Source organism: Primulina tabacum, chromosome 15, assembly GCF_025594145.1.
Source record: "Primulina tabacum isolate GXHZ01 chromosome 15, ASM2559414v2, whole genome shotgun sequence".
In the NCBI taxonomy this organism is placed as follows: Eukaryota; Viridiplantae; Streptophyta; class Magnoliopsida; order Lamiales; family Gesneriaceae; genus Primulina; species Primulina tabacum.
In genome coordinates this window covers 22,433,488-22,449,363 of record NC_134564.1, presented here as the reverse complement: position 1 = coordinate 22,449,363, position 15,876 = coordinate 22,433,488, and the positions used below count along the sequence as shown (strand labels likewise).

Sequence of the window (15,876 nt, the reverse complement as noted above, 5' to 3'; positions counted from 1 at the left end):
ACATTTATTTATAGTGACAATTTTTAGTTTTTTAATGATTTTTTACGATGTGGGAAAAATAATTGGTTCCCTCCATATAAAACATGACATAAATTAAAAATGTCAGGATAACTAATCTAATATGTTTTTTTATTTTACACATTATTAATTTTTTACAAGTGTCATTATTAAGTATTTGTAACAACATTTAATTAAAAGTGTCTACAAAAAAGTGTCACAATAGCCCTTTATTGTTGTAGTAGTGTAGATCCAACTCAAGAAGGTGATGTGGAAGAGGACTTCTTCCAAGCTAGCAGGAAACAAGTCGAGGATCAGGTTGAGAGATTGTCATAAGTGTCCAGACAATGTTTCGCTCCAAGAAAGCACAAGAAGATTACTAGAAGGATGAAGTTAACACATAAAGACGCATCGGTAGATTAATATTTGTGTCTATTATTATTATGCAATATTGATTACCACAATCGACTAACCTGCTGTCTTGTCTTGTATAGCTGCAATTCGAAGAACTTCTCCATCCTGATTTAGACTTGGGACATGTAAGGGACTGATCCACAACTGCCCCCTTAGATTCTGATACAGCAGAATGATTAGAAAGAAACAAATACACGGAGGTATGTGATGCTAACATAGTGTGTGTATGCTTATAAATTTCTAGACCAAGGTGTAGGACATAGCTTGATCACGCCCAAGTATAAATATATGGTGTTTACTGCTTTCATCTTTTCTCTTTCGTTCTCCGGTGTTTCAGGTTCTTGGAAAATCCCTATGTGCTTTAGAACTCATCTTATTCTAGAATAAGAATAGCTTGGGAAAAATATGATTGATGTTGGACATGTATTACTAAATCGTTGGTTTTTCTTATAATGGTGAAGCAGCCCGGCCTCTACATGAACATTTTGCAAAATCTTTTACCAATTTCACTTCACACCAAACAGCTGTCTTCCAAAACACACACTCGTTTAACTGGTGTCATCTTGTTTAAGCTTAAAACACATTTAATACTTGATTTAGCACCCAATTTTAATATCATCATTAATTCATTGGATTCCTTTATTTTTTTTAATAAATGTTTTAATGAAATATATGAACATTGGATAAAAAATTAAGATATTTTATTTACAAATATGACACAGTAATTGATACGTGCAAGTAACATAAGTTTTGAATCCAAACTCGTCCTAAATTTGCCATTGTGTTTTCTTTTCTTTCCTTTTCTCTTTCTCCTTTTTTTTTTGGGTGAAAATTTTTGTGTGTTTGATCTTTAAGTTTTTCTTTTTGGGTAAAGCTCGGATCCCTTCTCCCGATGAATTTACTGATGCACTTGTCAAATTTTTTTATATCATTGTATAAACTCGCATTTCCATACTTGTATTTTGTTTTTCAAAGTTGTGGGAGAGATTTGTCAAAACTGAGTCCCTTCGTTCATTGAAATTATTATTTGCTTGCATGTGAGAAATGGACATATATAGAATCTTATATAAAAATTTGTATGTAATTTCAGTTCTGATTTAGGTAATTATGCATGATTATACTTATGTACTGTCAACATTAAAGCTTCCAATTGATTTCCATGTATTAAAAAATGTTTCTATTTATGTTTGTTGGTACTGTTGATTTACTACAATTTTGATCATGAAATTTTTTATAAAAGTCGTGGTAATATATATAACATGCAGATTTCTATTTATAATATGAATATTTTAAGATACATGTAAGTATTACCGTATCTTTTATTTTAATCAAATAGGATAGTGATTTGTTTGATAATAATGAAATTATGTTAATTTTTGTCATTTGTATTTTTCCTAGCAAAACTTTGAAAATTAAAGTATATTGTCAATTTTTTTTTGGAAAATGTTGGAAGTTGAATTTGTCTCGACAAGGTAGGAAACTTGAAATTCTGATAGAAATTTTGGAAAATTTAAAAATTTGCAATAACATGATAATATTTTTGTAACGTCCAAAAGTCAACTCACGTAAATTGCATGTGTGCAAATGATTTAAATTGCATATTTATTTTATTTAATTGATTTTAAATGCTTAATTGATATATTTTATATGCTTAAATGTTTAAAGTGCATGATTTTATGAAATTGAAGGATTTTACCTGAATATTCGATAATAGGCTGGGGAAATGAGACCGAGGACGACCAAGATAAAATAAATATTTTCAAGGTTTATTAATATGATTAAATATGATTAATTTTTTTCGAAAATTATAGAGTTCAAATTATTTTACGAGACGAGCTCGATTTTATCCGGGAAGCGCGTTTTGGGCAAATGAGGGACTTTTAAAATATCAAATGCATTATTTTTTAAAACTAATTTTTATAAACTTTTATTTTTCAATTAAATAGGAGTTATTGGACCTAATTTACCTAGGATGAGCAATGCTACTAAACTTGAAAGCCCAAATTCCAAGACTATTATCATGCAAATTAAAATCTATAAAATTAAAACCTAGGCTTCCAAACCCCCTCATACCAGCCGAAATCTTCACACATTTATTTTTGAAAAATTGAGAGGAGAAAAAAAAGAGTCTTCGTCGTCCGTTCATTCTTCCTCGCACCCCACGCCGACAATCGTATTTTCGAACGTTCTAAAACGCAAAGACACGCTTCTAAACTCTCTTGTTGGAAACTGAATTTCGGTTGTTTGAAAAACTAAATGATAAATGTTCGTAACTAATCAAAAACCTGTAACTGAAGAATGACGCGCAGATTTTGTAATGCAACTGAAACCAGCTGAACTGAACTTAAAAAGACAATTATGTGATCAGTAAGCCTGTAAATAGCAGAGAAGAGCAGCTGAGAAATATATACAACACATCAAAGTTCTGAACATCAAAAATCGTCTATTATCTAAAAATACGGTGTTACTCTGCTGAAATAAAAGCTCACGTTTATCGCATATATTCGTAACAATCAAAGCTATGCTTTCGAGCTTTCTAGCACATTGTTATCATTGTAAAACTCGATCTTGTAAAAGATCAGCTGTGCTAAATTCAGTTGTATACTGTGAAGCATTTTGTAAACTAAGAGTTTCAGTTTTTGAAGTGTCAAGTCCAAACTGAAGTGGGTCTGTACAAACTTTTGTAACGATCAAAGTCTTTTAGTGAATATCCTATCCTTGTGATAGAAGGGGTAACGTAAGAGTGTTTGAAATCTCCGAACATCCGTAAAATCTTGTGTTCTTATTTCAGTTTTTATTCTATCTATCAGTCAGTTTTATTCCGCACTTTATTGTTAACTGATTGATATTGACTGACAAGATTCCAAGTATCAGTGTAACACTAAACTGAACTCAACTTTCGAAAAGTTGATAAAAGTTGTAAGTGTTTATTCAATCCCCCTTTCTAAACACTCTTTTAACCAAGTATTCGATCCTATCAAGTGGTATTAGAGCAGTTGAATCTTGTCCCAGAATATTCTTATCCACAAAACTAATAACCATGTTTTCTTTCAATAAAATCTCAATGTTTTCCAGAAAAGATTTTGACGATTTGAAAATCAGAATGCAGGCTCATCTAGCTGCACAGGACGATGATATGTGGTACATCATTACTGATGGACCAATGAAGATTTTAGAAGTCAACACAGCTGTAGCCATGACTGATGGGGCACCACATCGTATAGAGAAGCCCAGAGAAGAATGGACAGCTGAAGATAAGAAGAAAGTCAATCTAGACAATGTGGCGAAGGATATCTTATACAAAACGCTGGATAAAGTCACTTTCAGCAAAATCAAAATGTGCAAAACTTCTAAGAAAATTTGGTAGAAACTGATCCAGCTTTGTGAAGAAAACTAAGGAGAACAAGCTATCAGTTGTTGTTCAGAAATTTGAAAACATCAAGATAAAGTCTGGAGAAACAATGCATGAATATGATGAAAGATTCAGTGGCATTATCAATGAGCTAAATACTCTTGGAAAAGTGTATTCCAATAAAGAGGTAGCACTGAAAGTGTGGGGACCCGGACGCTAATTTCAATTTTAATCATTCTTAGGAATTATTCAAACGATTATAATACACAGGGTCTAAATTTTTTTTTTAAATACAATGCGGAAACGTAATGTAAATCAATCTGAATTACATATTAAGCATAAACATACAAATCTTGTATTGTCTACGATAATTTAACTAGGTTCAACTACATATCAGTGCTGAAACCTAATTTAATTCTGAGCCCGGATCTCCACGCTAACTAGTCCTGCCTCGTTCACTTCTTGACCCTGATCCTGTCCCACCTGTTGTCATGCACACATACAAACAAGACAACAGCCGGATAACTTCGGTGAGAATTACATTTCCAGTATAAATCAAGTATACTTGCAATCATATAAACAATATAAAAGCATGAATCAGATATACATAACATGTATCTAAATCAGAAATATGAATCAATATTAACTATCAATTATACTTTAAATATGTACCGCAATCTGGAACATAATTCAATATCAAATAAGGAATCACACTCTGTGACTCTCAGACTCAGACTCGACTCATTTCTAATCTAGGGATCCCAATCTAAATAAGAACGCAACGTTCTCCCATCTACTATACCCCAGCTAGATGGTGGTACGTTCTTAGTCCCAGACTTTGGCTGTCTATATTGAAGATCTGCAATAGGAGTCGGTCTTCTCCTCAGTCTATCAATATATATCCAAAAATCCAGTGACTCGGCGGTTCTGCCATGGCGGTTCTGCCAACTCTGACAATGTGCAATGGGCCATTAACAACTCTGTCCTAATCTGGCCCTTCTGTCAGTGACTCTCACTCAATAGCTATCTGCTATACTATGCTGTTCTATAAATCAATAACCAAAGCATATTCATTCAAATAATACAAAGGTATGAAAAGCAATAACATACAAGTATGTGATTTAGGGAAATTCAAGTCCAATCTGACTTAAGTCGATCTCCCGATTCACATTGGTTTATACCTTTGTCTTCTCGATCTAACGAAGACGAAGTCTCACATTCCAATCGGTCTATACCCAATCTGGCAATGACAATATCAAATATGCACAATATCAATGTACAACTCAATTTAAGACCTGTTCTGATCAATACTCAAATCCAGACATAATCTGATCAATGTCAACAAAGTACGAAACAATCTCAATCAATACAAAATCTGATCAATATCAATCTACTGATGTTTCAACGGCATAGTAATATAGTCTCGATAATCCCGTCAATTTCAATATCACAGATATAATATCACGAGACATAATTGATATCGATACAACTCATACTCCCAGCAATAACAGATCATAATCTCAAATCTGTACAATCTCAGTCATATCATTTCGGAAAATCATAAAAATTACATAAAAAGTATGTTCTTCGATCTGACTTCAATTATATACTGAGCAGTACATCCAGGACACAATATATCAGTCAAATCATAATTCCCCCAATATCATAATTTCCAACGATATCAGAATTCAATAAAACTTACGTTCTGTTGTAGCTGTCGTCGCTAGGAACTCGGTGCTGTACTCGGATTTCAAATCAGACGAGCGGATTTTCACAAATCAAAATCTAAAATAAAAGGCATCAGAATTTTGACAAAGCCTCTCGGTGCTTCTTCCAATTTCTGAAGAGAAAATCGACTTATATCTATATCTATATATATAGCAAGTTTCACGATGAACCACCTGTCGATTATATATATCTATATATATAGCAAGTTGCACGATGAACCACCTGTCGATTTTATATTTCGCATGCCGCGCGAATATGCGCGTCCTAACTCCGCGCATATGCGCTGGAAGTTCGATCCGGAAGATTAGCTACTGGACTGCTCGCGCATATGCGCGAGACCTACTGTCTCGGCATTTCAATACTCGCGTATATGCGCGCCTTCAGCCGCGCATAGGCGCGCATATGCGCCAACTTCTCTGCCATTCTCGCGCATATGCGCCCATTCATGTTGCGCATATGCGCCAACTCTTCTGGACTTCCCCCTTGGCTTCTCGTTTGGCTCGCGCATATGCGCGTACACTTCTCGCGCATATGCGGGAGGTCTTCTGCCATTCACGCGCATATGCTCGGATCCTCGCCGCGCATATGCGCGAGGTGTTCTGTCATCGCACATATTACGTGTTTTCTTTCGTCTTTTCGGTCTAATCCTTCCCGTCTATAATCACATCAATTATCGCCAAATAATTTCAAATCAATTTCAGATTACGGTAATAAAATTCTCGGGCCTTACATTTCTCCCCCCCCTAGGATACGATTTCGTCCCCGAAATCATAGACAATTAATTCAGATATATCAGAAGAAATGTATAACAGAGTTTAATCAGAAAACTCATCTCAATGAATCCATTCTGAAATCAATCTCATATCCGATTCTGTCTTTCAAGTAGTCTCTTTGATATTCTGAAAATCTTATTGTGTTTTTAACAACAGAATAATCTTCATTCTGAAATATCTCTCTTTTACGGATCTCTGATTCCAAACTGGAATATTAATTCAAGAAGTATAATATCATAATACCACTCAAAATAACTTTGACAGAATCAATCTCGCAATACTGGCTATACAACATCCGTATATATCAATCAACAGCTCATAACAAATCAACACCCTCAGTTGTTATCGAATCTGTTTATCCCAGTCAAGGATATATTCAATCTTCGGCCTTAAATACAAACAGTCATCGTCTGATGTTGGCATATTCAGTCTGTTTATTCTGAGCTGTTTTCATTCTCTTCTGAATCAGCTACATTTTTCTTGCCATATCTCTGACCGTATCAGATCTTATCTTAGGTATCTCCGAGATATTATCCTTATACAAAGGAAATCTGCAGTTCTCACTGTACAATGCCTCGTTTGCAGCTATTCCAATACTCATTTGATAGCTATTATCATACGATCATTCACAAAGTGACAATATATCGTGTCAGCTAGTACTAAAATCCAGCACTACAGTTCAACAAATATCCCCCCATATCTGGATAGTCCGCTCTGGCTATCTGTCTGTCTGTGGATAATATGTGAAAGAGCTTATGGTATGTTCTGCTACAAGTACAAAATCAATCAAAAATCACAATCTGATATAATCTATTTTGGCATTCTGTTCAATCTGACCATTTTTCTGACATCGATCTTTGTTATCTGGTCATGTGTGTACGTCATCTTGTACAAACTAATATATGCAGATTGAACAATCTGTCAATCACACTCATATCACATCACAATCTTAGAAAGATCTCAGTAGTTTAATCACAAAATCCTTAGAAACGTGATCCTCTTCCATTCAGGAATAAATAAGCTCTATAATAATTCCCCGGTTTTCTATCTTTCTGTCTTTACCTGCTGGCATTTCAGACATTTCGATGCAAATTCTATAATATCTGATTTCATCTGTTTTTCTCAATAACTAATTTTTCCCAAATCACTGTACATTTCTGACAATATCTGTCGTTTCAAATCTGAAATATTCAGTACAATAAGACGGTTACTCGCATATAACACACTGTCACAAATCTGATATTCTGATCGACACCCTGTTCTGATTATCAAAACCGGGTTCTGAACATTCTGATCAAATTTCTGAACTGCCATAATTTTCAAAATCAGCTCTGGTTCTGTTTGAACTGTATATAAGTTCAACGATGCATAACAATCTGTATCAACCACGGATTCAGAACAACAGTAATATCGGATTAGATTCGAAACTTCAATCAATGCTCTATTAAACTCATAAAACGCAATGTCTGACAATACTGTCGATTCGGACTAACCGATCACATCTTCATCTTCGAATGTAATGTTCCGTAAACAATATAATCTGTCTTAAATACTGTTTTAGAACAATAACAATTCTCCAGCAATTTCAAAACAACAATCGTATATAATAGCCTGTTAAACTCAGACATCTATAAATTTCTGACATTTCTGGCATTTCTCAATATAAACTGTCTCAGTCAAGATTCACATTTCAACAGTTTCTGTATACCATAATCTCAGTTCTCAGAATATTCAATACAAAATATTCGATTCAGTCGGTCATATGCTGCGAGAAATCAAAATATCATGAATATATCAGGCATAAAATCATCAGAATACCTCTGAATACAGGATTCATCCATCCATAACTGAACTGATAAACAGAACTGATATCGAATCAAGGCTGAAATTAATCTCCCTGATATAAGGCAAATTCGGAATCTCATCTGAAAAGACTTCAGCATCTCATATATCATTGGCAAATCTGCCAATGCTAGGCTCGATTTCAGTATATCTACTGGATACATAAGGATTCCATCTGCTCCTTTATGTAACCATCGAGTCACAGACAATACGGATATCAAAGGAATTCTGGATCTAGAACCCTCACTGTAGAATTTCTGCTCATCAGCCATATCTGGTCTGAATCTTACTATCTCCTGAAAGGAGTTTACAATAGTTCTGTACTTGGTCCGCATATTAATATCAATAATGCGGTCAAATCAGACAACACAAGTACAACAAATTCTATCTCTATTTCATTCTCATCTTACTGCAGTATACGATATTTACAGAATTCACTGATATCAATCTTTCCCCCAAAAGATAAAGAAATCAATACTACAGTATATACAGACCCAACCGATAAAGCATATATCAATGCAATTCATACAGAATCATGTATAGGATGTATGAGTATCTCTTACGTACATAAAATAATCATAAAAGAACAGTTACATGTCACTATATCATCAAGTACCTCCTGGATCTGTTCCTCGGTCACTCCCACCAGATGATTCTGCTCTCTGAAATTTTCGGGAACCTCTCTGTGGACAAACTCTAGCAAAGTGTCCCTGCTGTCTGCAGATACGGCAACTACCAAATACTCCTTGGCATTGCTCTGTGGGATGTCTCCCTCCACAGGTTCTGCAATAAACTCCAGTATAACTCGGGCTAGAACCACTGGAGCTAGATGAACCGCTCGGTCCACTCCCCAATTTATTAAACTGTTTTTTTCGAGCTTTCATCAAATCTTGCTTCCCACTCGTACTGCCACTATCAAATCTGAGAGGGGATTGCTGTATCTGGGGTCGAATAACATCAAACCTTCCTCGTTGTCGAATCAAACTTGCCTCAGCTCTCTTTGCTTTATTCAAAGCATCAACAAAATGATGTGGTCGCTCTACCTTCACCAAGGTAAATATCTCAGGATTCAATCCGTTGATGAACTGATCCGCTACAGCTTCATCATTCCCAGCTACGTGAGGAACAAAACGCAGTAAGGTAGAGAATTTAGCAACATATTCTTCAATATTCAGTTGGCCCTGTTTCAAATTCTCAAACTCTGCTCTTTTGCCCTCTCGGTACGATCCTGGGAAAAATCTTTGATAAAATTCAGCTCTGAACATTTTCCACGTGATCACCGTACCACGCTGTTCTAATACTTCTTTGGTTACCAACCACCAGCTCCTTGCGATGTCCCGTAACTGGTTGGGCACCAGTTTAACTCTCCGTTCATCTGGGTAATCAAGTGAATCAAACAGTATCTCTATATCATCTTACCAATTCTCACAATAATCAGACGTCTCAGTACCCTTCAGAATCGGCGGTTGAAATGACTGAAACTGTTTCAACTGTATTTCCATCGGAATTTCCAACTCATCTATTTGATCCACCGCAGTACTACCTCTTTCTGGAATTCTTCGAGGAGGTATATCTGATTACCAAAAGCATTAGTAACCAAATACAACAAACCTGTTTCAGTCCTCCTCTGATCATCTTACTGCTGATCAAGAATCGGTTCTGATTCATTCTTAATAATACACGTTACAATCAAATCAAATAGTCATGTAAACATGTATTATATAAAGCAGTAACACATGCTAGCAGTCACAAGCAAGGAAAGAAAACTCAATCTACCCCGCTCATTCTCCTCTATCTCAGTCTAAGAAACCTACTGTTCTAGGACCTAAGGATCTGATACCACCTGTTGTGGGGACCCGGACGCTAATTCCAATTTTAATCATTCTTAGGAATTATTCAAACGATTATAATACACAAGGTCTAAATTTTTTTTTAAAATACAATGCGGAAAACGTAATGTAAATCAATCTGAATTACATATTAAGCATAAACATACAAATCTTGTATTGTCTACGATAATTCAACTAGGTTCAACTACATATCAGTGCTGAAACCTAATTTAATTCTGAGCCCGGATCTCCACGCTAACTAGTCCTGCCTCGTTCTCTTCTTGACCCTGATCCTGTCCCACCTGTTGTCATGCACACATACAAACAAGACAACAGCCGGATAACTCCGGTGAGAATTACATTCCCAGTATAAATCAAGTATACATGCAATCATATAAACAATATAAAAGCATGAATCAGATATACATAACATGTATCTAAATCAGAAACATGAATCGATATTAACTATCAATTATACTTTAAATATGTACCGCAATCTGGAACATAATTCAATATCAAATAAGAAATCACACTCTGTGACTCTCAGACTCAGACTCGACTCATTTCTAATCTAGGGATCCCAATCTAAATAAGAACGCAACGTTCTCCCATCTACTATACCCCAGCTAGATGGTGGTACGTTCTTAGTCCCAGACTTTGGCTGTCTATATTGAAGATCTACAATAGGAGTCGGTCTTCTCCTCAGTCTATCAATATATATCCAAAAGTCTAGTGACTCGGCGGCTTCTGCCATGGCGGTTCTGCCAAAGACTAGGCGGGTCTGCCAACTCTGACAATGTGCAATGGGCCATTAACAACTTTGTTCTAATCTGGCCCTTCTGTCAGTGACTCTCACTCAATAGCTATATGCTATACTATGCTATTCTATAAATCAATAACCAAAGCATATTCATTCAAATAATACAAAGGTATGAAAAGAAATAACATACAAGTATGTAATTTAGGGAAACTCAAGTCCAATCTGACTTAAGTCGATCTCCCGATTCACATTGATTTATACCTTTGTCTTCTCGATCTGACGAAGACGAAGTCTCGCATTCCAATCGGTCCATACCCAATCTGGCAATGACAATATCAAATATGCACAATATCAATGTACAACTCCATTTAAGACCTGTTCTGATCAATACTCAAATCCAGACATAATCTGATCAATGTCAACAAAGTACGATACAATCTCAATCAATACAAAATCTGATCAATATCAATCTACTGATGTTTCAACGGCATAGTAATACAGTCTCGATAATCCCGTCAATTTCAATATCACAGATATAATATCACGAGACATAATTGATATCGATACAACTCATACTCCCAGCAATAATAGATCATAATCTCAAATCTGTACAATCTCAGTCATATCATTTCAGAAAATCATAACAATTACATAAAAAGTATGTTCTTCGATCTGACTTCAATTATATACTGAGCAGTACATCCAGGACATAATATATCAGTCAAATCATAATTCCCCCAATATCATAATTTCCAACGATATCAGAATTCAATAAAACTTACGTCCTGTTGTAGCTGTCGTCGCTAGGAACTCGGTACTGTACTCGGATTTCAAATCAGACGAGCGGATTTTCACAAATCAAAATCTAAAATAAAAGGCATCAAAATTTTGACAAAGTCTCTCGGTGCTTCTTCCAATTTCTGATGAGAAAATCGACTTATATCTATATATATATATATATATATATATATATATATAGAAAGTTGCACGATGAACCACCTGTCGATTTTATATTTCGCATGCCGCCCGAATATGCGCGTCCTAACTCCGCGCATATGCGCCGGAAGTTCGATCCGGAAGATTAGCTACTGGACTGCTCGTGCATATGCGCGCACATAAGTCGCGCATATGCGCGAGACCTACTGTCTCGGCATTTTAATACTCGAGCATATGCGCGCCTTCAGCCGCACATATGCGACAACTTCTCTGCCATTCTCGCGCATATGCGCCCATTCATGTCGCGCATATGCGCCAACTCTTCTGGACTTCCCCCTTGGCTTCTCGTATGGCTCGCGCATAAGCGCGCACACTTCTCGTTCATATGCGCTAGGTCTTCTGCCACTCACGCGCATATGCGCGGATCCTCGCCGCGCATATGCGCGAGGTGTTCTTTCCTCGCACATATTCCGTGTTTTTTTTCGTCTTTTCGGTCTAATCATTCCCGTCTATAATCACATCAATTATCGCCAAATCATTTTAGATCAATTTCAGATTACGATAATGAAATTCTCGGGCCTTACAGAAAGTTGTCAGGGGTCTTCCTAAAGAGTGGGATGTCAAGACCGTGGCGATGAGGGAGTCAAAGGACCTGAACAAGGTCGAGTTTCATTACTTGTTTGCTGATCTGAATGCCTATGAGTTATAACTACAAACCAGAGAAGGAGAACCTTCTACACCAACGGCCACAATTGCTTTAACTGCTGTCAGACTGGAACCAATTGGTTCAGTTGACAAGTCTACTGACCAGCTAAGCAATGACGGGATGTCATTGTTTGTCAGAAAGTTTGGAAAATTTATGAGAAGAAATCAAGGAAACTTCCAGAAACAATATCATAAAAACTACTCCAAGGAAGAACCTTATACTTCCTACAACTGTGGCAAAACTGGTCACTTCATTGCTGACTGTGCCAAACCAAATAAGGGCAGTCGAGGCACAGCTGAAAGAGGGAGGAAGCCCTATGAACATAAAAGAAGAACCAAGGATGACAAGAAGTCATTCAAAAAGAAACATGAGGTGCTTCTAGCTGAGGAGAGCAAGTCTAAGTGGGCGGAAACTGACAGTGAGGAGTCAGAGCCTGAAACCTCATACAGCTCAAGTGATGAAGAAGAAGAAATTAAGTACTTAATGGCAAATGATGCTGAACTGGAGTCAGCAAGTGAACATGTATTTGACTTCAGCTCTACTGATTTCACACGTGAAGAACTCATTACAACATTGCATGACATGGTAAATGAATATCACAAACTTGCTCGATCATTTGAAAAGGTTAGAACTGAGCAAAATGATCCTAATGATAACAAAACTGAAACTGATCAGTCAGTTGAAGTGTTACATCTAAAATGGGAGATTGCAAAGCAAAAAGCTGAAATGATTGAGAACCAAGCTTTGATATGTTAGTTAAAAAATGAAATTTCAAAACATGCTGAACTGATTCAAGCTTGGAACAAGTCTTCAGTTACATTGACTGAAATGCTGAATGCACAAAAATCAGTTGATGATAAAACTGGTTTAGGCTTTAACAATCATGTTGAAAATTCTGCAAGTGATACACAACCAAGGTTGAATGAAAACAAAGGAAAGTACATTAACTTCGTAAAATAAACCATGGTAAATGAATTCTCAGAACCAAGTAAACCAGCTGTTCAATCGACTGAAAGTAAGAACAAAGCCAAACGGCTATGGAATTAGATATAGCCCTGAGAGTTCAACTGATTCAAGAAACTGGTCACCTAAACGACTCAGTTACAAAAGTCAATACTCAAGGAATAGCTATTACAATTACTACAACTTTAAGCCAGTTCAGAAAAGGTATCAAATGAACAGTCAGTTGAAAAATGGTACAAATCATACTGTTTCTTCCTCACACCACACACTTAACACTCAAAAATCGAGAAAGACTATTTGGAACACAGCAACTGGACAGTCAGTTAGACTGATCCAAGTCTGGGTTCATAAAGGACTAATCAGTTTAGGACCCAAATGAATATGGATACCAATGATCATATACTGTGTGTAATTGCAGGTAACATGTACAAACAAGGAATCCACTTGGTATCTAGACAGTGTCATGATCAAGACACATGACAGGGGATGCAAGTCTGCTATTCCAACTGATCAAATAAGGTGGACCAAACATCAGTTTTGGAGATAATTCCAAAGTTAAAACTGTGGGTAAGGGTAAACTTATCCATGGTAACATTACTGTCAAAGACGTTTTATTAGTTGAGAATTTGAAGTATAACTTGATTAGCATCAGTCAGTTATGCGACAATAATTTCTCAGTTAAGTTTGACAGACACACTTGTTCAGTTAGAGACTCAACTAATGAAGTCACTCTAACTGGCAATGGTTGTGGAAATACTTACAAATTCAGTTGGAATGATCAACTTTATGCACCAGTTTGTTTATTAACTTCTAAATCTTCTAGAAACTGGTTGTGGCATATGAGGTTGAACCACCTAAACTTTAAATCTATCGTCTATCTGAGTAACCATGATCTTTTAACTAGTTTACCAAATATAGATTTTTTAAAAGATAAAATTTTTTCAGCATGTCAGTTTGGTAAGCAAGTAAGATCTTCATTCAAAAACAGAGGTTGTAAATCATCCTCTCGATGCTTAGAACTGTTACATGTGGATCTTTTTGGTCCAATACCAGTCATGAGCTTAGGGGGAATGAAATACACTTTAGTTATTGCTGATGATTTTTCAAGATTTACTTGGGTCATATTTCTCAAATTTAAATACCAAACTGCTGGACAACTGATTAAATTCTTTAAAAGATATTAAATGAAAATCAGTTGGGATTGATTGAATAAGGTCTGATCGAGGGACTGAATTCATCAATCAAAATCTTTCAAAATTTTTAGAAAATACTGTGATCAAGCATGAGCTCTCAGCAGCAAGAACCCCTCAGCAAAATGATGTAGCTGAGAGAAAAAATCAGTCCCTTAAAGAAGCTGCTAGAACGAGCTTGCTGATTCTGGTATTTCCCAAACATTTTGGGCAGAAGCAGTAAACACTGCATATTACACTCAGAACAGATCAATAATTAATAAAAATCATGTGAAAAAACCAAATGAGATCTGGGATGGACGAAATAGTGTGGTTTCATATTTCAAAATATTCGGATGCAGATGTTTTATTCTTGATAATGACAAAAATCATTTAAAAGCTTTTGATACTGAATCTGTAGAGAGAATATTTCTTGGATATTTACCAGTCAGCAAAGCTTATAGAGTCTTTAATAAAATCACTTTAAATGTTGAAGAATCAATTCATGTCGTATTTGATGAATCTGTGCTAACTAATAAGCCAACTAATCCAGTGGAGCTAGTTGATCGATTTACAGATATCAGTTTGGAGGATGATAGTGAAGAAGAAAATCATAACAATCGAAAGAACCTTCAAACACCTGAACCAGAAATACTATATCAACCAGTTGAACAGGAAGTTGCCCCTGATAATCAGTTGGTGGAGCATATTGATATTATTCAGTTACCAACTGATCCAGCTCCAACTGAAACTGAAGAAAACATTCAGTTTCCAACAGAAGAAGCTGCTGACATGGACACAATCAAATATTGAGCCCTGATGGAAAAATCACATCCTCCATAACTAGTAATAGGTAATCCATCTGATCCGGTAAGGACTAGAAATCAAATGTTTAATCTATTTATTCAATCCGCTTTCGTTTTACAACTGGAACCAAAGAAAACTGATGAAGCTCTTGCTGATCCTAACTGGATAAATTCTATGCAAGAAAGGCTAAATCAGTTTACCCATAACAATGTCTGGATTTAGTTCCAATACCAATTTTTAAAACTGTTATAGGTACAAAATGGGTATTCAGAAACAAACTGAACGAGGATAGTTCAGTTGCACGCAACAAAGCAAGACTTGAAGCTCAAGGATACATGCAATAAGAAGGAATTGACTACGATGAAACTTATGCACCAGTTGCAAGACTGGAAGCAATAAGAATGTTCCTTGCCTATGCATCATTCAAGAATTTTAAAGTCTACTAGATAAACGTAAAGAGTGCCTTTCTGAATGGTCAGTTATAGGAAGAAGTTTATGTTGAACAACCACCAGGTTTTATCAATCATTCTTTTCCTGATTATGTTTATCATTTGAACAAAGCTTTGTATGGTCTTAAACAAGCTCCAAGTGCTGGGTATG

General features: G+C 36.0%; 1 long non-coding RNA gene across 1 annotated transcript; it reads left to right on the top strand.

The window, feature by feature from the left end:
* The first annotated feature begins 244 nt into the window (after positions 1-244).
* Positions 245-689, top strand: LOC142527912 (uncharacterized). Its single transcript, XR_012815557.1, has 2 exons — positions 245-411; positions 492-689. It is a non-coding gene; the product is annotated as an uncharacterized LOC142527912 (long non-coding RNA).
* The last annotated feature ends 15,187 nt before the right edge of the window (positions 690-15,876 follow it).